Source organism: Solea solea, chromosome 6 (assembly GCF_958295425.1).
Source record: "Solea solea chromosome 6, fSolSol10.1, whole genome shotgun sequence".
In the NCBI taxonomy this organism is placed as follows: domain Eukaryota; kingdom Metazoa; phylum Chordata; class Actinopteri; order Pleuronectiformes; family Soleidae; genus Solea; species Solea solea.
Genome location: NC_081139.1, coordinates 31,901,383 through 31,920,115, shown reverse-complemented (window position 1 = coordinate 31,920,115; position 18,733 = coordinate 31,901,383). Strand labels below are relative to the sequence as shown.

The window sequence follows — 18,733 nt, the reverse complement described above, 5'->3', positions numbered from 1 at the left end:
CCGGCCGGGCCGACCGAGACTGTGGTGACTCTGGCGGATAGACTCCTTGGCTGCTCTCAAGGAGAGGGGCTATGTTGACTCTGGTTTTTCTTCAAAATGCTCAAGTCATTCGCCTTTTACTAAAGACTTCCGTGGAGAGGAACGTCCAAGAGTTTAAGTTATTTTTGGTGGGCTTTGCTGTATGGCTGCGCCCTTTGAGTGTGTCAAATGTCAAGCAGCTGTCCGTCACGGCTCAGAGGTGCACTTAGATCACCTGGGGGTGGAGGTGAGCAGCAGCAGCCTTTGTTATGCGCACTTCAGAAACACGGCACCACAACAAGTAACTTGTGCGCCAAGATCTTGAGTTGGCCCCAGACACTGGTGGGCCATCGCTTCTCGGCCTTTTGGCTAAGATCAAGTGTAGTATCTGTTCTTATCAGTTTAATATCTGATATGTCCTCTATATGGGGATTAAATATTAAAAGCATTTTTGAGCATTGGGCGGTGAAACCTTGGGCTTGCTCTCTTCACTCCTTGCATTGACCTGGTATTGCAGTGCCACCAGAAACGGTGCACCGTTCTCTTTTTTTCTGTGAAAACCAAAGCAAGGCTGAAACTGGAAGGACATTAACGTGTGCCCGTGCGTCAACGTAATTGCAAGCCCACGTTTCTTGTAAGGAAGCAGCAGTGTAAAAGCGTGCTGCAGTGTAAAAGCGTGCTGCAGTGTAAAAGCTTACAGCACCTGGTATTCCCAGGCGGTCTCCCATCCAAGTACTAACCAGGCCCGACCCTGCTTAGCTTCCGAGATCAGGCGTGCTCAGGGTGGTGTGGCCGTAAGCCGACGGGCAGGTGACACAGACTCCTTTTATAGACCAGACAAGGCCCCCTGCTTGTGGAGGGGCTCAAAAGGCAGCCTTCCGAACACACTGCACTTGAGCCTTTATCGCCACTACCTGCTACACTCTATTCCAGTATTAGGAAGCTACACCGAGATGGGTAAGCTGCTGTTGGTGCCGTCAGGTGCAGTTGTTGCTGAATCGATAGGAAATGACAGCCAGGTATGCCAGTGAAAAGGTCGAGTGTTTCCTCTCCAATGTGTGCTGGAGGTTGAAGTTGAACACAGCACAGCATTAACGAGCACCTGAGTCAAGGCATTGGACTCTGGGACTATCCATTTCCTGCACCATCAGCCAAAGAGCTGTGTCTGGGAACAGCCACCCAGTGCTGGGCAAGTACACCTCATACTTACCTGGCAGGGGAGATACCATGATCAAGAAGGTGGTTCACCCAGGGCGAGGCTCAGCCATTGCACTCTGGTTGTGCTGACCCCTGCAAATTCCCCAAACGTGGGAATCTTGACTGCACAATTTTTGCTAGTGGGGTACTGCGTCCGCGCTCTCCCCCGATGACGTAGTTGTAAGCAAAGGTCAGCCGCCCAAGGTTCCGCCTTGTGTGCCCATCTCCAGGCTTCTCACGTGTTCGCAGAGCGACGTCCCCAGTATTTCCAAGTTGCTGGGAATGGGATGGTTGTGGGTGTTGTCTTTTAGCTCTAAGGAAATGTCATGCTCCCTTTCCCGGCTCTTTGTAGGTAGAACTGGATTGTTGGAGATGGATCCATGGCCATCATGCCAAGGGTTAATACTTTGGCGCTTGCTCCGTCCACTCCTGTACATTGACCTGATATTGAAGCGATGCCAGGAGCAGCTCACCATTTCAGAAGCCCGGAGGAGTTGGGAAACGGCCCGGCAGTTTGTACTGCTCGGTGTGACACAGAGCTGCTTTGCTCATGCACTCACATCTACCACTAAACCTTGGAGGTGTCCCCCGTGAGCGAGGAATGTGCCACAGCCTCAGCGGTTGATAGAAAACTGCAGCACACAACCAACGGTAAGAATGCGCTTCCAAACATGCAGTCAAATGTGGGCGGTTGATTGGCCGGCAAACCAAAAACGTTGAAGAAAGGCTGTCCCAAGGTGGCCGGCCGGGCCGACCGAGACTGTGGTGACTCTGGCGGATAGACTCCTTGGCTGCTCTCAAGGAGAGGGGCTATGTTGACTCTGGTTTTTCTTCAAAATGCTCAAGTGTTTCACCTTTTACTAAAGACTTCCGTGGAGAGGAACGTCCAAGAGTTTAAGTTATTTTTGGTGGGCTTTGCTGTATGGCTGCGCCCTTTGAGTGTGTCAAATGTCAAGCAGCTGTCCGTCACGGCTCAGAGGTGCACTTAGATCACCTGGGGGTGGAGGTGAGCAGCAGCAGCCTTTGTTATGCGCACTTCAGAAACACGGCACCACAACAAGTAACTTGTGCGCCAAGATCTTGAGTTGGCCCCAGACACTGGTGGGCCATCGCTTCTCGGCCTTTTGGCTAAGATCAAGTGTAGTATCTGTTCTTATCAGTTTAATATCTGATATGTCCTCTATATGGGGATTAAATATTAAATGCATTTTTGAGCATTGGGCGGTGAAACCTTGGGCTTGCTCTGTTCACTCCTTGCATTGACCTGGTATTGCAGTGCCACCAGGAACGGTGCACCGTTCTCTTTTTTTCTGTGAAAACCAAAGCAAGGCTGAAACTGGAAGGACATTAACGTGTGCCTGTGCGTCAACGTAATTGCAAGCCCATGTTTCTTGTAAGGAAGCAGCAGTGTAAAAGCGTGCTGCAGTGTAAAAGCTTACAGCACCTGGTATTCCCAGGCGGTCTCCCATCCAAGTACTAACCAGGCCCGACCCTGCTTAGCTTCCGAGATCAGGCGTGCTCAGGGTGGTGTGGCCGTAAGCCGACGGGCAGGTGACACAGACTCCTTTTATAGACCAGACAAGGCCCCCTGCTTGTGGAGGGGCTCAAAAGGCAGCCTTCCGAACACACTGCACTTGAGCCTTTATCGCCACTACCTGCTACACTCTATTCCAGTATTAGGAAGCTACACCGAGATGGGTAAGCTGCTGTTGGTGCCGTCAGGTGCAGTTGTTGCTGAATCGATAGGAAATGACAGCCAGGTATGCCAGTGAAAAGGTCGAGTGTTTCCTCTCCAATGTGTGCTGGAGGTTGAAGTTGAACACAGCACAGCATTAACGAGCACCTGAGTCAAGGCATTGGACTCTGGGACTATCCATTTCCTGCACCATCAGCCAAAGAGCTGTGTCTGGGAACAGCCACCCAGTGCTGGGCAAGTACACCTCATACTTACCTGGCAGGGGAGATACCATGATCAAGAAGGTGGTTCACCCAGGGCGAGGCTCAGCCATTGCACTCTGGTTGTGCTGACCCCTGCAAATTCCCCAAACGTGGGAATCTTGACTGCACAATTTTTGCTAGTGGGGTACTGCGTCCGCGCTCTCCCCCGATGACGTAGTTGTAAGCAAAGGTCAGCCGCCCAAGGTTCCGCCTTGTGTGCCCATCTCCAGGCTTCTCACGTGTTCGCAGAGCGACGTCCCCAGTATTTCCAAGTTGCTGGGAATGGGATGGTTGTGGGTGTTGTCTTTTAGCTCTAAGGAAATGTCATGCTCCCTTTCCCGGCTCTTTGTAGGTAGAACTGGATTGTTGGAGATGGATCCATGGCCATCATGCCAAGGGTTAATACTTTGGCGCTTGCTCCGTCCACTCCTGTACATTGACCTGATATTGAAGCGATGCCAGGAGCAGCTCACCATTTCAGAAGCCCGGAGGAGTTGGGAAACGGCCCGGCAGTTTGTACTGCTCGGTGTGACACAGAGCTGCTTTGCTCATGCACTCACATCTACCACTAAACCTTGGAGGTGTCCCCCGTGAGCGAGGAATGTGCCACAGCCTCAGCGGTTGATAGAAAACTGCAGCACACAACCAACGGTAAGAATGCGCTTCCAAACATGCAGTCAAATGTGGGCGGTTGATTGGCCGGCAAACCAAAAACGTTGAAGAAAGGCTGTCCCAAGGTGGCCGGCCGGGCCGACCGAGACTGTGGTGACTCTGGCGGATAGACTCCTTGGCTGCTCTCAAGGAGAGGGGCTATGTTGACTCTGGTTTTTCTTCAAAATGCTCAAGTGTTTCACCTTTTACTAAAGACTTCCGTGGAGAGGAACGTCCAAGAGTTTAAGTTATTTTTGGTGGGCTTTGCTGTATGGCTGCGCCCTTTGAGTGTGTCAAATGTCAAGCAGCTGTCCGTCACGGCTCAGAGGTGCACTTAGATCACCTGGGGGTGGAGGTGAGCAGCAGCAGCCTTTGTTATGCGCACTTCAGAAACACGGCACCACAACAAGTAACTTGTGCGCCAAGATCTTGAGTTGGCCCCAGACACTGGTGGGCCATCGCTTCTCGGCCTTTTGGCTAAGATCAAGTGTAGTATCTGTTCTTATCAGTTTAATATCTGATATGTCCTCTATATGGGGATTAAATATTAAATGCATTTTTGAGCATTGGGCGGTGAAACCTTGGGCTTGCTCTCTTCACTCCTTGCATTGACCTGGTATTGCAGTGCCACCAGGAACGGTGCACCGTTCTCTTTTTTTCTGTGAAAACCAAAGCAAGGCTGAAACTGGAAGGACATTAACGTGTGCCCGTGCGTCAACGTAATTGCAAGCCCACGTTTCTTGTAAGGAAGCAGCAGTGTAAAAGCGTGCTGCAGTGTAAAAGCGTGCTGCAGTGTAAAAGCTTACAGCACCTGGTATTCCCAGGCGGTCTCCCATCCAAGTACTAACCAGGCCCGACCCTGCTTAGCTTCCGAGATCAGACGAGATCGGGCGTGCTCAGGGTGGTGTGGCCGTAAGCCGACGGGCAGGTGACACAGACTCCTTTTATAGACCAGGCAAGGCCCCCTGCTCGTGGAGGGGCTCAAAAGGCAGCCTTCCGAACACACTGCACTTGAGCCTTTATCGCCACTACCTGCTACACTCTATTCCAGTATTAGGAAGCTACACCGAGATGGGTAAGCTGCTGTTGGTGCCGTCAGGTGCAGTTGTTGCTGAATCGATAGGAAATGACAGCCAGGTATGCCAGTGAAAAGGTCGAGTGTTTCCTCTCCAATGTGTGCTGGAGGTTGAAGTTGAACACAGCACAGCATTAACGAGCACCTGAGTCAAGGCATTGGACTCTGGGACTATCCATTTCCTGCACCATCAGCCAAAGAGCTGTGTCTGGGAACAGCCACCCAGTGCTGGGCAAGTACACCTCATACTTACCTGGCAGGGGAGATACCATGATCAAGAAGGTGGTTCACCCAGGGCGAGGCTCAGCCATTGCACTCTGGTTGTGCTGACCCCTGCAAATCCCCCAAACGTGGGAATCTTGACTGCATAATTTTTGCTAGTGGGGTACTGCGTCCGCGCTCTCCCCCGATGACGTAGTTGTAAGCAAAGGACAGCCGCCCAAGGTTCCGCCTTGTGTGCCCATCTCCAGGCTTCTCACGTGCTCGCAGAGCGACATCCCCAGTCTTTCCAAGTTGCTGGGAATGGGATGGTTCTGGGTGTTGTCTTTTAGCTCTAAGGAAATGTCATGCTCCCTTTCCCGGCTCTTTGTAGGTAGAACTGGATTGTTGGAGATGGATCCATGGCCATCATGCCAAGGGTTAATACTTTGGCGCTTGCTCCGTCCACTCCTGTACATTGACCTGATATTGAAGCTATGCCAGGAGCAGCTCACCATTTCAGAAGCCCGGAGGAGTTGGGAAACGGCCCGGCAGTTTGTACTGCTCGGTGTGACACAGAGCTGCTTTGCTCATGCACTCACATCTACCACTAAACCTTGGAGGTGTCCCCCGTGAGCGAGGAATGTGCCACAGCCTCAGCGGTTGATAGAAAACTGCAGCACACAACCAACGGTAAGAATGCGCTTCCAAACATGCAGTCAAATGTGGGCGGTTGATTGGCCGGCAAACCAAAAACGTTGAAGAAAGGCTGTCCCAAGGTGGCCGGCCGGGCCGACCGAGACTGTGGTGACTCTGGCGGATAGACTCCTTGGCTGCTCTCAAGGAGAGGGGCTATGTTGACTCTGGTTTTTCTTCAAAATGCTCAAGTCTTTCGCCTTTTACTAAAGACTTCCGTGGAGAGGAACGTCCAAGAGTTTAAGTTATTTTTGGTGGGCTTTGCTGTATGGCTGCGCCCTTTGAGTGTGTCAAATGTCAAGCAGCTGTCCGTCACGGCTCAGAGGTGCACTTAGATCACCTGGGGGTGGAGGTGAGCAGCAGCAGCCTTTGTTATGCGCACTTCAGAAACACGGCACCACAACAAGTAACTTGTGCGCCAAGATCTTGAGTTGGCCCCAGACACTGGTGGGCCATCGCTTCTCGGCCTTTTGGCTAAGATCAAGTGTAGTATCTGTTCTTATCAGTTTAATATCTGATATGTCCTCTATATGGGGATTAAATATTAAATGCATTTTTGAGCATTGGGCGGTGAAACCTTGGGCTTGCTCTCTTCACTCCTTGCATTGACCTGGTATTGCAGTGCCACCAGGAACGGTGCACCGTTCTCTTTTTTTCTGTGAAAACCAAAGCAAGGCTGAAACTGGAAGGACATTAACGTGTGCCCGTGCGTCAACGTAATTGCAAGCCCACGTTTCTTGTAAGGAAGCAGCAGTGTAAAAGCGTGCTGCAGTGTAAAAGCGTGCTGCAGTGTAAAAGCGTGCTGCAGTGTAAAAGCTTACAGCACCTGGTATTCCCAGGCGGTCTCCCATCCAAGTACTAACCAGGCCCGACCCTGCTTAGCTTCCGAGATCAGACGAGATCGGGCGTGCTCAGGGTGGTGTGGCCGTAAGCCGACGGGCAGGTGACACAGACTCCTTTTATAGACCAGGCAAGGCCCCCTGCTCGTGGAGGGGCTCAAAAGGCAGCCTTCCGAACACACTGCACTTGAGCCTTTATCGCCACTACCTGCTACACTCTATTCCAGTATTAGGAAGCTACACCGAGATGGGTAAGCTGCTGTTGGTGCCGTCAGGTGCAGTTGTTGCTGAATCGATAGGAAATGACAGCCAGGTATGCCAGTGAAAAGGTCGAGTGTTTCCTCTCCAATGTGTGCTGGAGGTTGAAGTTGAACACAGCACAGCATTAACGAGCACCTGAGTCAAGGCATTGGACTCTGGGACTATCCATTTCCTGCACCATCAGCCAAAGAGCTGTGTCTGGGAACAGCCAACCAGTGCTGGGCAAGTACACCTCATACTTACCTGGCAGGGGAGATACCATGATCAAGAAGGTGGTTCACCCAGGGCGAGGCTCAGCCATTGCACTCTGGTTGTGCTGACCCCTGCAAATTCCCCAAACGTGGGAATCTTGACTGCATAATTTTTGCTAGTGGGGTACTGCGTCCGCGCTCTCCCCCGATGACGTAGTTGTAAGCAAAGGTCAGCCGCCCAAGGTTCCGTCTTGTGTGCCCATCTCCAGGCTTCTCACGTGCTCGCAGAGCGACATCCCCAGTCTTTCCAAGTTGCTGGGAATGGGATGGTTGTGGGTGTTGTCTTTTAGCTCTAAGGAAATGTCATGCTCCCTTTCCCGGCTCTTTGTAGGTAGAACTGGATTGTTGGAGATGGATCCATGGCCATCATGCCAAGGGTTAATACTTTGGCGCTTGCTCCGTCCACTCCTGTACATTGACCTGATATTGAAGCTATGCCAGGAGCAGCTCACCATTTCAGAAGCCCGGAGGAGTTGGGAAACGGCCCGGCAGTTTGTACTGCTCGGTGTGACACAGAGCTGCTTTGCTCATGTACTCACATCTACCACTAAACCTTGGAGGTGTCCCCCGTGAGCGAGGAATGTGCCACAGCCTCAGCGGTTGATAGAAAACTGCAGCACACAACCAACGGTAAGAATGCGCTTCCAAACATGCAGTCAAATGTGGGCGGTTGATTGGCCGGCAAACCAAAAACGTTGAAGAAAGGCTGTCCCAAGGTGGCCGGCCGGGCCGACCGAGACTGTGGTGACTCTGGCGGATAGACTCCTTGGCTGCTCTCAAGGAGAGGGGCTATGTTGACTCTGGTTTTTCTTCAAAATGCTCAAGTCTTTCGCCTTTTACTAAAGACTTCCGTGGAGAGGAACGTCCAAGAGTTTAAGTTATTTTTGGTGGGCTTTGCTGTATGGCTGCGCCCTTTGAGTGTGTCAAATGTCAAGCAGCTGTCCGTCACGGCTCAGAGGTGCACTTAGATCACCTGGGGGTGGAGGTGAGCAGCAGCAGCCTTTGTTATGCGCACTTCAGAAACACGGCACCACAACAAGTAACTTGTGCGCCAAGATCTTGAGTTGGCCCCAGACACTGGTGGGCCATCGCTTCTCGGCCTTTTGGCTAAGATCAAGTGTAGTATCTGTTCTTATCAGTTTAATATCTGATATGTCCTCTATATGGGGATTAAATATTAAATGCATTTTTGAGCATTGGGCGGTGAAACCTTGGGCTTGCTCTCTTCACTCCTTGCATTGACCTGGTATTGCAGTGCCACCAGGAACGGTGCACCGTTCTCTTTTTTTCTGTGAAAACCAAAGCAAGGCTGAAACTGGAAGGACATTAACGTGTGCCCGTGCGTCAACGTAATTGCAAGCCCACGTTTCTTGTAAGGAAGCAGCAGTGTAAAAGCGTGCTGCAGTGTAAAAGCGTGCTGCAGTGTAAAAGCTTACAGCACCTGGTATTCCCAGGCGGTCTCCCATCCAAGTACTAACCAGGCCCGACCCTGCTTAGCTTCCGAGATCAGACGAGATCGGGCGTGCTCAGGGTGGTGTGGCCGTAAGCCGACGGGCAGGTGACACAGACTCCTTTTATAGACCAGGCAAGGCCCCCTGCTCGTGGAGGGGCTCAAAAGGCAGCCTTCCGAACACACTGCACTTGAGCCTTTATCGCCACTACCTGCTACACTCTATTCCAGTATTAGGAAGCTACACCGAGATGGGTAAGCTGCTGTTGGTGCCGTCAGGTGCAGTTGTTGCTGAATCGATAGGAAATGACAGCCAGGTATGCCAGTGAAAAGGTCGAGTGTTTCCTCTCCAATGTGTGCTGGAGGTTGAAGTTGAACACAGCACAGCATTAACGAGCACCTGAGTCAAGGCATTGGACTCTGGGACTATCCATTTCCTGCACCATCAGCCAAAGAGCTGTGTCTGGGAACAGCCACCCAGTGCTGGGCAAGTACACCTCATACTTACCTGGCAGGGGAGATACCATGATCAAGAAGGTGGTTCACCCAGGGCGAGGCTCAGCCATTGCACTCTGGTTGTGCTGACCCCTGCAAATCCCCCAAACGTGGGAATCTTGACTGCATAATTTTTGCTAGTGGGGTACTGCGTCCGCGCTCTCCCCCGATGACGTAGTTGTAAGCAAAGGACAGCCGCCCAAGGTTCCGCCTTGTGTGCCCATCTCCAGGCTTCTCACGTGCTCGCAGAGCGACATCCCCAGTCTTTCCAAGTTGCTGGGAATGGGATGGTTCTGGGTGTTGTCTTTTAGCTCTAAGGAAATGTCATGCTCCCTTTCCCGGCTCTTTGTAGGTAGAACTGGATTGTTGGAGATGGATCCATGGCCATCATGCCAAGGGTTAATACTTTGGCGCTTGCTCCGTCCACTCCTGTACATTGACCTGATATTGAAGCTATGCCAGGAGCAGCTCACCATTTCAGAAGCCCGGAGGAGTTGGGAAACGGCCCGGCAGTTTGTACTGCTCGGTGTGACACAGAGCTGCTTTGCTCATGCACTCACATCTACCACTAAACCTTGGAGGTGTCCCCCGTGAGCGAGGAATGTGCCACAGCCTCAGCGGTTGATAGAAAACTGCAGCACACAACCAACGGTAAGAATGCGCTTCCAAACATGCAGTCAAATGTGGGCGGTTGATTGGCCGGCAAACCAAAAACGTTGAAGAAAGGCTGTCCCAAGGTGGCCGGCCGGGCCGACCGAGACTGTGGTGACTCTGGCGGATAGACTCCTTGGCTGCTCTCAAGGAGAGGGGCTATGTTGACTCTGGTTTTTCTTCAAAATGCTCAAGTCTTTCGCCTTTTACTAAAGACTTCCGTGGAGAGGAACGTCCAAGAGTTTAAGTTATTTTTGGTGGGCTTTGCTGTATGGCTGCGCCCTTTGAGTGTGTCAAATGTCAAGCAGCTGTCCGTCACGGCTCAGAGGTGCACTTAGATCACCTGGGGGTGGAGGTGAGCAGCAGCAGCCTTTGTTATGCGCACTTCAGAAACACGGCACCACAACAAGTAACTTGTGCGCCAAGATCTTGAGTTGGCCCCAGACACTGGTGGGCCATCGCTTCTCGGCCTTTTGGCTAAGATCAAGTGTAGTATCTGTTCTTATCAGTTTAATATCTGATATGTCCTCTATATGGGGATTAAATATTAAATGCATTTTTGAGCATTGGGCGGTGAAACCTTGGGCTTGCTCTCTTCACTCCTTGCATTGACCTGGTATTGCAGTGCCACCAGGAACGGTGCACCGTTCTCTTTTTTTCTGTGAAAACCAAAGCAAGGCTGAAACTGGAAGGACATTAACGTGTGCCCGTGCGTCAACGTAATTGCAAGCCCACGTTTCTTGTAAGGAAGCAGCAGTGTAAAAGCGTGCTGCAGTGTAAAAGCGTGCTGCAGTGTAAAAGCTTACAGCACCTGGTATTCCCAGGCGGTCTCCCATCCAAGTACTAACCAGGCCCGACCCTGCTTAGCTTCCGAGATCAGACGAGATCGGGCGTGCTCAGGGTGGTGTGGCCGTAAGCCGACGGGCAGGTGACACAGACTCCTTTTATAGACCAGGCAAGGCCCCCTGCTCGTGGAGGGGCTCAAAAGGCAGCCTTCCGAACACACTGCACTTGAGCCTTTATCGCCACTACCTGCTACACTCTATTCCAGTATTAGGAAGCTACACCGAGATGGGTAAGCTGCTGTTGGTGCCGTCAGGTGCAGTTGTTGCTGAATCGATAGGAAATGACAGCCAGGTATGCCAGTGAAAAGGTCGAGTGTTTCCTCTCCAATGTGTGCTGGAGGTTGAAGTTGAACACAGCACAGCATTAACGAGCACCTGAGTCAAGGCATTGGACTCTGGGACTATCCATTTCCTGCACCATCAGCCAAAGAGCTGTGTCTGGGAACAGCCAACCAGTGCTGGGCAAGTACACCTCATACTTACCTGGCAGGGGAGATACCATGATCAAGAAGGTGGTTCACCCAGGGCGAGGCTCAGCCATTGCACTCTGGTTGTGCTGACCCCTGCAAATTCCCCAAACGTGGGAATCTTGACTGCATAATTTTTGCTAGTGGGGTACTGCGTCCGCGCTCTCCCCCGATGACGTAGTTGTAAGCAAAGGTCAGCCGCCCAAGGTTCCGTCTTGTGTGCCCATCTCCAGGCTTCTCACGTGCTCGCAGAGCGACATCCCCAGTCTTTCCAAGTTGCTGGGAATGGGATGGTTGTGGGTGTTGTCTTTTAGCTCTAAGGAAATGTCATGCTCCCTTTCCCGGCTCTTTGTAGGTAGAACTGGATTGTTGGAGATGGATCCATGGCCATCATGCCAAGGGTTAATACTTTGGCGCTTGCTCCGTCCACTCCTGTACATTGACCTGATATTGAAGCTATGCCAGGAGCAGCTCACCATTTCAGAAGCCCGGAGGAGTTGGGAAACGGCCCGGCAGTTTGTACTGCTCGGTGTGACACAGAGCTGCTTTGCTCATGTACTCACATCTACCACTAAACCTTGGAGGTGTCCCCCGTGAGCGAGGAATGTGCCACAGCCTCAGCGGTTGATAGAAAACTGCAGCACACAACCAACGGTAAGAATGCGCTTCCAAACATGCAGTCAAATGTGGGCGGTTGATTGGCCGGCAAACCAAAAACGTTGAAGAAAGGCTGTCCCAAGGTGGCCGGCCGGGCCGACCGAGACTGTGGTGACTCTGGCGGATAGACTCCTTGGCTGCTCTCAAGGAGAGGGGCTATGTTGACTCTGGTTTTTCTTCAAAATGCTCAAGTCTTTCGCCTTTTACTAAAGACTTCCGTGGAGAGGAACGTCCAAGAGTTTAAGTTATTTTTGGTGGGCTTTGCTGTATGGCTGCGCCCTTTGAGTGTGTCAAATGTCAAGCAGCTGTCCGTCACGGCTCAGAGGTGCACTTAGATCACCTGGGGGTGGAGGTGAGCAGCAGCAGCCTTTGTTATGCGCACTTCAGAAACACGGCACCACAACAAGTAACTTGTGCGCCAAGATCTTGAGTTGGCCCCAGACACTGGTGGGCCATCGCTTCTCGGCCTTTTGGCTAAGATCAAGTGTAGTATCTGTTCTTATCAGTTTAATATCTGATATGTCCTCTATATGGGGATTAAATATTAAAAGCATTTTTGAGCATTGGGCGGTGAAACCTTGGGCTTGCTCTCTTCACTCCTTGCATTGACCTGGTATTGCAGTGCCACCAGGAACGGTGCACCGTTCTCTTTTTTTCTGTGAAAACCAAAGCAAGGCTGAAACTGGAAGGACATTAACGTGTGCCCGTGCGTCAACGTAATTGCAAGCCCACGTTTCTTGTAAGGAAGCAGCAGTGTAAAAGCGTGCTGCAGTGTAAAAGCGTGCTGCAGTGTAAAAGCTTACAGCACCTGGTATTCCCAGGCGGTCTCCCATCCAAGTACTAACCAGGCCCGACCCTGCTTAGCTTCCGAGATCAGACGAGATCGGGCGTGCTCAGGGTGGTGTGGCCGTAAGCCGACGGGCAGGTGACACAGACTCCTTTTATAGACCAGGCAAGGCCCCCTGCTCGTGGAGGGGCTCAAAAGGCAGCCTTCCGAACACACTGCACTTGAGCCTTTATCGCCACTACCTGCTACACTCTATTCCAGTATTAGGAAGCTACACCGAGATGGGTAAGCTGCTGTTGGTGCCGTCAGGTGCAGTTGTTGCTGAATCGATAGGAAATGACAGCCAGGTATGCCAGTGAAAAGGTCGAGTGTTTCCTCTCCAATGTGTGCTGGAGGTTGAAGTTGAACACAGCACAGCATTAACGAGCACCTGAGTCAAGGCATTGGACTCTGGGACTATCCATTTCCTGCACCATCAGCCAAAGAGCTGTGTCTGGGAACAGCCACCCAGTGCTGGGCAAGTACACCTCATACTTACCTGGCAGGGGAGATACCATGATCAAGAAGGTGGTTCACCCAGGGCGAGGCTCAGCCATTGCACTCTGGTTGTGCTGACCCCTGCAAATCCCCCAAACGTGGGAATCTTGACTGCATAATTTTTGCTAGTGGGGTACTGCGTCCGCGCTCTCCCCCGATGACGTAGTTGTAAGCAAAGGACAGCCGCCCAAGGTTCCGCCTTGTGTGCCCATCTCCAGGCTTCTCACGTGCTCGCAGAGCGACATCCCCAGTCTTTCCAAGTTGCTGGGAATGGGATGGTTCTGGGTGTTGTCTTTTAGCTCTAAGGAAATGTCATGCTCCCTTTCCCGGCTCTTTGTAGGTAGAACTGGATTGTTGGAGATGGATCCATGGCCATCATGCCAAGGGTTAATACTTTGGCGCTTGCTCCGTCCACTCCTGTACATTGACCTGATATTGAAGCTATGCCAGGAGCAGCTCACCATTTCAGAAGCCCGGAGGAGTTGGGAAACGGCCCGGCAGTTTGTACTGCTCGGTGTGACACAGAGCTGCTTTGCTCATGCACTCACATCTACCACTAAACCTTGGAGGTGTCCCCCGTGAGCGAGGAATGTGCCACAGCCTCAGCGGTTGATAGAAAACTGCAGCACACAACCAACGGTAAGAATGCGCTTCCAAACATGCAGTCAAATGTGGGCGGTTGATTGGCCGGCAAACCAAAAACGTTGAAGAAAGGCTGTCCCAAGGTGGCCGGCCGGGCCGACCGAGACTGTGGTGACTCTGGCGGATAGACTCCTTGGCTGCTCTCAAGGAGAGGGGCTATGTTGACTCTGGTTTTTCTTCAAAATGCTCAAGTCTTTCGCCTTTTACTAAAGACTTCCGTGGAGAGGAACGTCCAAGAGTTTAAGTTATTTTTGGTGGGCTTTGCTGTATGGCTGCGCCCTTTGAGTGTGTCAAATGTCAAGCAGCTGTCCGTCACGGCTCAGAGGTGCACTTAGATCACCTGGGGGTGGAGGTGAGCAGCAGCAGCCTTTGTTATGCGCACTTCAGAAACACGGCACCACAACAAGTAACTTGTGCGCCAAGATCTTGAGTTGGCCCCAGACACTGGTGGGCCATCGCTTCTCGGCCTTTTGGCTAAGATCAAGTGTAGTATCTGTTCTTATCAGTTTAATATCTGATATGTCCTCTATATGGGGATTAAATATTAAATGCATTTTTGAGCATTGGGCGGTGAAACCTTGGGCTTGCTCTCTTCACTCCTTGCATTGACCTGGTATTGCAGTGCCACCAGGAACGGTGCACCGTTCTCTTTTTTTCTGTGAAAACCAAAGCAAGGCTGAAACTGGAAGGACATTAACGTGTGCCCGTGCGTCAACGTAATTGCAAGCCCACGTTTCTTGTAAGGAAGCAGCAGTGTAAAAGCGTGCTGCAGTGTAAAAGCGTGCTGCAGTGTAAAAGCTTACAGCACCTGGTATTCCCAGGCGGTCTCCCATCCAAGTACTAACCAGGCCCGACCCTGCTTAGCTTCCGAGATCAGACGAGATCGGGCGTGCTCAGGGTGGTGTGGCCGTAAGCCGACGGGCAGGTGACACAGACTCCTTTTATAGACCAGGCAAGGCCCCCTGCTCGTGGAGGGGCTCAAAAGGCAGCCTTCCGAACACACTGCACTTGAGCCTTTATCGCCACTACCTGCTACACTCTATTCCAGTATTAGGAAGCTACACCGAGATGGGTAAGCTGCTGTTGGTGCCGTCAGGTGCAGTTGTTGCTGAATCGATAGGAAATGACAGCCAGGTATGCCAGTGAAAAGGTCGAGTGTTTCCTCTCCAATGTGTGCTGGAGGTTGAAGTTGAACACAGCACAGCATTAACGAGCACCTGAGTCAAGGCATTGGACTCTGGGACTATCCATTTCCTGCACCATCAGCCAAAGAGCTGTGTCTGGGAACAGCCACCCAGTGCTGGGCAAGTACACCTCATACTTACCTGGCAGGGGAGATACCATGATCAAGAAGGTGGTTCACCCAGGGCGAGGCTCAGCCATTGCACTCTGGTTGTGCTGACCCCTGCAAATCCCCCAAACGTGGGAATCTTGACTGCATAATTTTTGCTAGTGGGGTACTGCGTCCGCGCTCTCCCCCGATGACGTAGTTGTAAGCAAAGGACAGCCGCCCAAGGTTCCGCCTTGTGTGCCCATCTCCAGGCTTCTCACGTGCTCGCAGAGCGACATCCCCAGTCTTTCCAAGTTGCTGGGAATGGGATGGTTCTGGGTGTTGTCTTTTAGCTCTAAGGAAATGTCATGCTCCCTTTCCCGGCTCTTTGTAGGTAGAACTGGATTGTTGGAGATGGATCCATGGCCATCATGCCAAGGGTTAATACTTTGGCGCTTGCTCCGTCCACTCCTGTACATTGACCTGATATTGAAGCTATGCCAGGAGCAGCTCACCATTTCAGAAGCCCGGAGGAGTTGGGAAACGGCCCGGCAGTTTGTACTGCTCGGTGTGACACAGAGCTGCTTTGCTCATGCACTCACATCTACCACTAAACCTTGGAGGTGTCCCCCGTGAGCGAGGAATGTGCCACAGCCTCAGCGGTTGATAGAAAACTGCAGCACACAACCAACGGTAAGAATGCGCTTCCAAACATGCAGTCAAATGTGGGCGGTTGATTGGCCGGCAAACCAAAAACGTTGAAGAAAGGCTGTCCCAAGGTGGCCGGCCGGGCCGACCGAGACTGTGGTGACTCTGGCGGATAGACTCCTTGGCTGCTCTCAAGGAGAGGGGCTATGTTGACTCTGGTTTTTCTTCAAAATGCTCAAGTCTTTCGCCTTTTACTAAAGACTTCCGTGGAGAGGAACGTCCAAGAGTTTAAGTTATTTTCGGTGGGCTTTGCTGTATGGCTGCGCCCTTTGAGTGTGTCAAATGTCAAGCAGCTGTCCGTCACGGCTCAGAGGTGCACTTAGATCACCTGGGGGTGGAGGTGAGCAGCAGCAGCCTTTGTTATGCGCACTTCAGAAACACGGCACCACAACAAGTAACTTGTGCGCCAAGATCTTGAGTTGGCCCCAGACACTGGTGGGCCATCGCTTCTCGGCCTTTTGGCTAAGATCAAGTGTAGTATCTGTTCTTATCAGTTTAATATCTGATATGTCCTCTATATGGGGATTAAATATTAAATGCATTTTTGAGCATTGGGCGGTGAAACCTTGGGCTTGCTCTCTTCACTCCTTGCATTGACCTGGTATTGCAGTGCCACCAGGAACGGTGCACCGTTCTCTTTTTTTCTGTGAAAACCAAAGCAAGGCTGAAACTGGAAGGACATTAACGTGTGCCCGTGCGTCAACGTAATTGCAAGCCCACGTTTCTTGTAAGGAAGCAGCAGTGTAAAAGCGTGCTGCAGTGTAAAAGCGTGCTGCAGTGTAAAAGCTTACAGCACCTGGTATTCCCAGGCGGTCTCCCATCCAAGTACTAACCAGGCCCGACCGTGCTTAGCTTCCGAGATCAGACGAGATCGGGCGTGCTCAGGGTGGTGTGGCCGTAAGCCGACGGGCAGGTGACACAGACTCCTTTTATAGACCAGGCAAGGCCCCCTGCTCGTGGAGGGGCTCAAAAGGCAGCCTTCCGAACACACTGCACTTGAGCCTTTATCGCCACTACCTGCTACACTCTATTCCAGTATTAGGAAGCTACACCGAGATGGGTAAGCTGCTGTTGGTGCCGTCAGGTGCAGTTGTTGCTGAATCGATAGGAAATGACAGCCAGGTATGCCAGTGAAAAGGTCGAGTGTTTCCTCTCCAATGTGTGCTGGAGGTTGAAGTTGAACACAGCACAGCATTAACGAGCACCTGAGTCAAGGCATTGGACTCTGGGACTATCCATTTCCTGCACCATGAGCCAAAGAGCTGTGTCTGGGAACAGCCAACCAGTGCTGGGCAAGTACACCTCATACTTACCTGGCAGGGGAGATACCATGATCAAGAAGGTGGTTCACCCAGGGCGAGGCTCAGCCATTGCACTCTGGTTGTGCTGACCCCTGCAAATTCCCCAAACGTGGGAATCTTGACTGCATAATTTTTGCTAGTGGGGTACTGCGTCCGCGCTCTCCCCCGATGACGTAGTTGTAAGCAAAGGTCAGCCGCCCAAGGTTCCGTCTTGTGTGCCCATCTCCATGCTTCTCACGTGCTCGCAGAGCGACATCCCCAGTCTTTCCAAGTTGCTGGGAATGGGATGGTTGTGGGTGTTGTCTTTTAGCTCTAAGGAAATGTCATGCTCCCTTTCCCGGCTCTTTGTAGGTAGAACTGGATTGTAGGAGATGGATCCATGGCCATCATGCCAAGGGTTAATACTTTGGCGCTTGCTCCGTCCACTCCTGTACATTGACCTGATATTGAAGCGATGCCAGGAGCAGCTCACCATTTCAGAAGCCCGGAGGAGTTGGGAAACGGCCCGGCAGTTTGTACTGCTCGGTGTGACACAGAGCTGCATTGCTCATGCACTCACATCTACCACTAAACCTTGGAGGTGTCCCCCGTGAGCGAGGAATGTGCCACAGCCTCAGCGGTTGATAGAAAACTGCAGCACACAACCAACGGTAAGAATGCGCTTCCAAACATGCAGTCAAATGTGGGCGGTTGATTGGCCGGCAAACCAAAAACGTTGAAGAAAGGCTGTCCCAAGGTGGCCGGCCGGGCCGACCGAGACTGTGGTGACTCTGGCGGATAGACTCCTTGGCTGCTCTCAAGGAGAGGGGCTATGTTGACTCTGGTTTTTCTTCAAAATGCTCAAGTCATTCGCCTTTTACTAAAGACTTCCGTGGAGAGGAACGTCCAAGAGTTTAAGTTATTTTTGGTGGGCTTTGCTGTATGGCTGCGCCCTTTGAGTGTGTCAAATGTCAAGCAGCTGTCCGTCACGGCTCAGAGGTGCACTTAGATCACCTGGGGGTGGAGGTGAGCAGCAGCAGCCTTTGTTATGCGCACTTCAGAAACACGGCACCACAACAAGTAACTTGTGCGCCAAGATCTTGAGTTGGCCCCAGACACTGGTGGGCCATCGCTTCTCGGCCTTTTGGCTAAGATCAAGTGTAGTATCTGTTCTTATCAGTTTAATATCTGATATGTCCTCTCTATGGGGATTAAATATTAAAAGCATTTTTGAGCATTGGGCGGTGAAACCTTGGGCTTGCTCTCTTCACTCCTTGCATTGACCTGGTATTGCAGTGCCACCAGGAACGGTGCACCGTTCTCTTTTTTTCTGTGAAAACCAAAGCAAGGCTGAAACTGGAAGGACATTAACGTGTGCCCGTGCGTCAACGTAATTGCAAGCCCACGTTTCTTGTAAGGAAGCAGCAGTGTAAAAGCGTGCTGCAGTGTAAAAGCGTGCCGCAGTGTAAAAGCTTACAGCACCTGGTATTCCCAGGCGGTCTCCCATCCAAGTACTAACCAGGCCCGACCCTGCTTAGCTTCCGAGATCAGACGAGATCGGGCGTGCTCAGGGTGGTGTGGCCGTAAGCCGACGGGCAGGTGACACAGACTCCTTTTATAGACCAGGCAAGGCCCCCTGCTCGTGGAGGGGCTCAAAAGGCAGCCTTCCGAACACACTGCACTTGAGCCTTTATCGCCACTACCTGCTACACTCTATTCCAGTATTAGGAAGCTACACCGAGATGGGTAAGCTGCTGTTGGTGCCGTCAGGTGCAGTTGTTGCTGAATCGATAGGAAATGACAGCCAGGTATGCCAGTGA

General features: G+C 51.8%; 37 non-coding genes and 2 pseudogenes across 37 annotated transcripts; 29 read left to right on the top strand and 10 right to left on the bottom strand.

Annotated features, from left to right (window-relative positions):
• The first annotated feature begins 75 nt into the window (after positions 1 to 75).
• Positions 76 to 188, top strand: LOC131461903 (U5 spliceosomal RNA). The gene has a single exon (XR_009240809.1). It is a non-coding gene; the product is annotated as a U5 spliceosomal RNA (small nuclear RNA).
• A 179-nt stretch (positions 189 to 367) lies between these two features.
• Positions 368 to 560, top strand: LOC131461792 (U2 spliceosomal RNA). Its single transcript, XR_009240703.1, has one exon. It is a non-coding gene; the product is annotated as a U2 spliceosomal RNA (small nuclear RNA).
• Positions 561 to 709: 149 nt separating this feature from the next.
• Positions 710 to 818, bottom strand: LOC131461588 (5S ribosomal RNA; annotated as a pseudogene).
• Positions 819 to 1,220: 402 nt separating this feature from the next.
• Positions 1,221 to 1,384, top strand: LOC131461683 (U1 spliceosomal RNA). The gene has a single exon (XR_009240598.1). It is a non-coding gene; the product is annotated as a U1 spliceosomal RNA (small nuclear RNA).
• Positions 1,385 to 2,031: 647 nt separating this feature from the next.
• Positions 2,032 to 2,144, top strand: LOC131461909 (U5 spliceosomal RNA). Its single transcript, XR_009240815.1, has one exon. It is a non-coding gene; the product is annotated as a U5 spliceosomal RNA (small nuclear RNA).
• Positions 2,145 to 2,323: 179 nt separating this feature from the next.
• Positions 2,324 to 2,516, top strand: LOC131461702 (U2 spliceosomal RNA). Its single transcript, XR_009240616.1, has one exon. It is a non-coding gene; the product is annotated as a U2 spliceosomal RNA (small nuclear RNA).
• A 131-nt stretch (positions 2,517 to 2,647) lies between these two features.
• Positions 2,648 to 2,756, bottom strand: LOC131461586 (5S ribosomal RNA; annotated as a pseudogene).
• A 402-nt stretch (positions 2,757 to 3,158) lies between these two features.
• Positions 3,159 to 3,322, top strand: LOC131461682 (U1 spliceosomal RNA). Its single transcript, XR_009240597.1, has one exon. It is a non-coding gene; the product is annotated as a U1 spliceosomal RNA (small nuclear RNA).
• Positions 3,323 to 3,969: 647 nt separating this feature from the next.
• LOC131461908 (U5 spliceosomal RNA) lies at positions 3,970 to 4,082 on the top strand. Its single transcript, XR_009240814.1, has one exon. It is a non-coding gene; the product is annotated as a U5 spliceosomal RNA (small nuclear RNA).
• Positions 4,083 to 4,261: 179 nt separating this feature from the next.
• Positions 4,262 to 4,454, top strand: LOC131461728 (U2 spliceosomal RNA). Its single transcript, XR_009240641.1, has one exon. It is a non-coding gene; the product is annotated as a U2 spliceosomal RNA (small nuclear RNA).
• Positions 4,455 to 4,603: 149 nt separating this feature from the next.
• LOC131461737 (5S ribosomal RNA) lies at positions 4,604 to 4,722 on the bottom strand. The gene has a single exon (XR_009240650.1). It is a non-coding gene; the product is annotated as a 5S ribosomal RNA (ribosomal RNA).
• Positions 4,723 to 5,124: 402 nt separating this feature from the next.
• LOC131461668 (U1 spliceosomal RNA) lies at positions 5,125 to 5,288 on the top strand. Its single transcript, XR_009240584.1, has one exon. It is a non-coding gene; the product is annotated as a U1 spliceosomal RNA (small nuclear RNA).
• Positions 5,289 to 5,935: 647 nt separating this feature from the next.
• Positions 5,936 to 6,048, top strand: LOC131461848 (U5 spliceosomal RNA). Its single transcript, XR_009240756.1, has one exon. It is a non-coding gene; the product is annotated as a U5 spliceosomal RNA (small nuclear RNA).
• Positions 6,049 to 6,227: 179 nt separating this feature from the next.
• LOC131461727 (U2 spliceosomal RNA) lies at positions 6,228 to 6,420 on the top strand. Its single transcript, XR_009240640.1, has one exon. It is a non-coding gene; the product is annotated as a U2 spliceosomal RNA (small nuclear RNA).
• Positions 6,421 to 6,587: 167 nt separating this feature from the next.
• LOC131461726 (5S ribosomal RNA) lies at positions 6,588 to 6,706 on the bottom strand. The gene has a single exon (XR_009240639.1). It is a non-coding gene; the product is annotated as a 5S ribosomal RNA (ribosomal RNA).
• Positions 6,707 to 7,108: 402 nt separating this feature from the next.
• LOC131461615 (U1 spliceosomal RNA) lies at positions 7,109 to 7,272 on the top strand. The gene has a single exon (XR_009240533.1). It is a non-coding gene; the product is annotated as a U1 spliceosomal RNA (small nuclear RNA).
• A 647-nt stretch (positions 7,273 to 7,919) lies between these two features.
• LOC131461847 (U5 spliceosomal RNA) lies at positions 7,920 to 8,032 on the top strand. The gene has a single exon (XR_009240755.1). It is a non-coding gene; the product is annotated as a U5 spliceosomal RNA (small nuclear RNA).
• A 179-nt stretch (positions 8,033 to 8,211) lies between these two features.
• Positions 8,212 to 8,404, top strand: LOC131461725 (U2 spliceosomal RNA). Its single transcript, XR_009240638.1, has one exon. It is a non-coding gene; the product is annotated as a U2 spliceosomal RNA (small nuclear RNA).
• A 149-nt stretch (positions 8,405 to 8,553) lies between these two features.
• On the bottom strand, positions 8,554 to 8,672 carry LOC131461715 (5S ribosomal RNA). Its single transcript, XR_009240628.1, has one exon. It is a non-coding gene; the product is annotated as a 5S ribosomal RNA (ribosomal RNA).
• A 402-nt stretch (positions 8,673 to 9,074) lies between these two features.
• Positions 9,075 to 9,238, top strand: LOC131461666 (U1 spliceosomal RNA). The gene has a single exon (XR_009240582.1). It is a non-coding gene; the product is annotated as a U1 spliceosomal RNA (small nuclear RNA).
• A 647-nt stretch (positions 9,239 to 9,885) lies between these two features.
• Positions 9,886 to 9,998, top strand: LOC131461846 (U5 spliceosomal RNA). Its single transcript, XR_009240754.1, has one exon. It is a non-coding gene; the product is annotated as a U5 spliceosomal RNA (small nuclear RNA).
• Positions 9,999 to 10,177: 179 nt separating this feature from the next.
• LOC131461724 (U2 spliceosomal RNA) lies at positions 10,178 to 10,370 on the top strand. Its single transcript, XR_009240637.1, has one exon. It is a non-coding gene; the product is annotated as a U2 spliceosomal RNA (small nuclear RNA).
• A 149-nt stretch (positions 10,371 to 10,519) lies between these two features.
• On the bottom strand, positions 10,520 to 10,638 carry LOC131461703 (5S ribosomal RNA). The gene has a single exon (XR_009240617.1). It is a non-coding gene; the product is annotated as a 5S ribosomal RNA (ribosomal RNA).
• Positions 10,639 to 11,040: 402 nt separating this feature from the next.
• LOC131461614 (U1 spliceosomal RNA) lies at positions 11,041 to 11,204 on the top strand. The gene has a single exon (XR_009240532.1). It is a non-coding gene; the product is annotated as a U1 spliceosomal RNA (small nuclear RNA).
• Positions 11,205 to 11,851: 647 nt separating this feature from the next.
• LOC131461845 (U5 spliceosomal RNA) lies at positions 11,852 to 11,964 on the top strand. Its single transcript, XR_009240753.1, has one exon. It is a non-coding gene; the product is annotated as a U5 spliceosomal RNA (small nuclear RNA).
• A 179-nt stretch (positions 11,965 to 12,143) lies between these two features.
• On the top strand, positions 12,144 to 12,336 carry LOC131461773 (U2 spliceosomal RNA). The gene has a single exon (XR_009240685.1). It is a non-coding gene; the product is annotated as a U2 spliceosomal RNA (small nuclear RNA).
• Positions 12,337 to 12,485: 149 nt separating this feature from the next.
• Positions 12,486 to 12,604, bottom strand: LOC131461691 (5S ribosomal RNA). Its single transcript, XR_009240606.1, has one exon. It is a non-coding gene; the product is annotated as a 5S ribosomal RNA (ribosomal RNA).
• A 402-nt stretch (positions 12,605 to 13,006) lies between these two features.
• LOC131461665 (U1 spliceosomal RNA) lies at positions 13,007 to 13,170 on the top strand. The gene has a single exon (XR_009240581.1). It is a non-coding gene; the product is annotated as a U1 spliceosomal RNA (small nuclear RNA).
• A 647-nt stretch (positions 13,171 to 13,817) lies between these two features.
• LOC131461844 (U5 spliceosomal RNA) lies at positions 13,818 to 13,930 on the top strand. Its single transcript, XR_009240752.1, has one exon. It is a non-coding gene; the product is annotated as a U5 spliceosomal RNA (small nuclear RNA).
• A 179-nt stretch (positions 13,931 to 14,109) lies between these two features.
• LOC131461723 (U2 spliceosomal RNA) lies at positions 14,110 to 14,302 on the top strand. Its single transcript, XR_009240636.1, has one exon. It is a non-coding gene; the product is annotated as a U2 spliceosomal RNA (small nuclear RNA).
• Positions 14,303 to 14,451: 149 nt separating this feature from the next.
• Positions 14,452 to 14,570, bottom strand: LOC131461680 (5S ribosomal RNA). Its single transcript, XR_009240595.1, has one exon. It is a non-coding gene; the product is annotated as a 5S ribosomal RNA (ribosomal RNA).
• Positions 14,571 to 14,972: 402 nt separating this feature from the next.
• On the top strand, positions 14,973 to 15,136 carry LOC131461664 (U1 spliceosomal RNA). Its single transcript, XR_009240580.1, has one exon. It is a non-coding gene; the product is annotated as a U1 spliceosomal RNA (small nuclear RNA).
• A 647-nt stretch (positions 15,137 to 15,783) lies between these two features.
• On the top strand, positions 15,784 to 15,896 carry LOC131461890 (U5 spliceosomal RNA). The gene has a single exon (XR_009240797.1). It is a non-coding gene; the product is annotated as a U5 spliceosomal RNA (small nuclear RNA).
• Positions 15,897 to 16,075: 179 nt separating this feature from the next.
• Positions 16,076 to 16,268, top strand: LOC131461722 (U2 spliceosomal RNA). Its single transcript, XR_009240635.1, has one exon. It is a non-coding gene; the product is annotated as a U2 spliceosomal RNA (small nuclear RNA).
• Positions 16,269 to 16,417: 149 nt separating this feature from the next.
• LOC131461582 (5S ribosomal RNA) lies at positions 16,418 to 16,536 on the bottom strand. Its single transcript, XR_009240513.1, has one exon. It is a non-coding gene; the product is annotated as a 5S ribosomal RNA (ribosomal RNA).
• A 402-nt stretch (positions 16,537 to 16,938) lies between these two features.
• Positions 16,939 to 17,102, top strand: LOC131461613 (U1 spliceosomal RNA). The gene has a single exon (XR_009240530.1). It is a non-coding gene; the product is annotated as a U1 spliceosomal RNA (small nuclear RNA).
• A 647-nt stretch (positions 17,103 to 17,749) lies between these two features.
• On the top strand, positions 17,750 to 17,862 carry LOC131461902 (U5 spliceosomal RNA). Its single transcript, XR_009240808.1, has one exon. It is a non-coding gene; the product is annotated as a U5 spliceosomal RNA (small nuclear RNA).
• Positions 17,863 to 18,041: 179 nt separating this feature from the next.
• On the top strand, positions 18,042 to 18,234 carry LOC131461785 (U2 spliceosomal RNA). The gene has a single exon (XR_009240696.1). It is a non-coding gene; the product is annotated as a U2 spliceosomal RNA (small nuclear RNA).
• A 149-nt stretch (positions 18,235 to 18,383) lies between these two features.
• LOC131461667 (5S ribosomal RNA) lies at positions 18,384 to 18,502 on the bottom strand. Its single transcript, XR_009240583.1, has one exon. It is a non-coding gene; the product is annotated as a 5S ribosomal RNA (ribosomal RNA).
• Between the last annotated feature and the right edge of the window lie 231 nt (positions 18,503 to 18,733).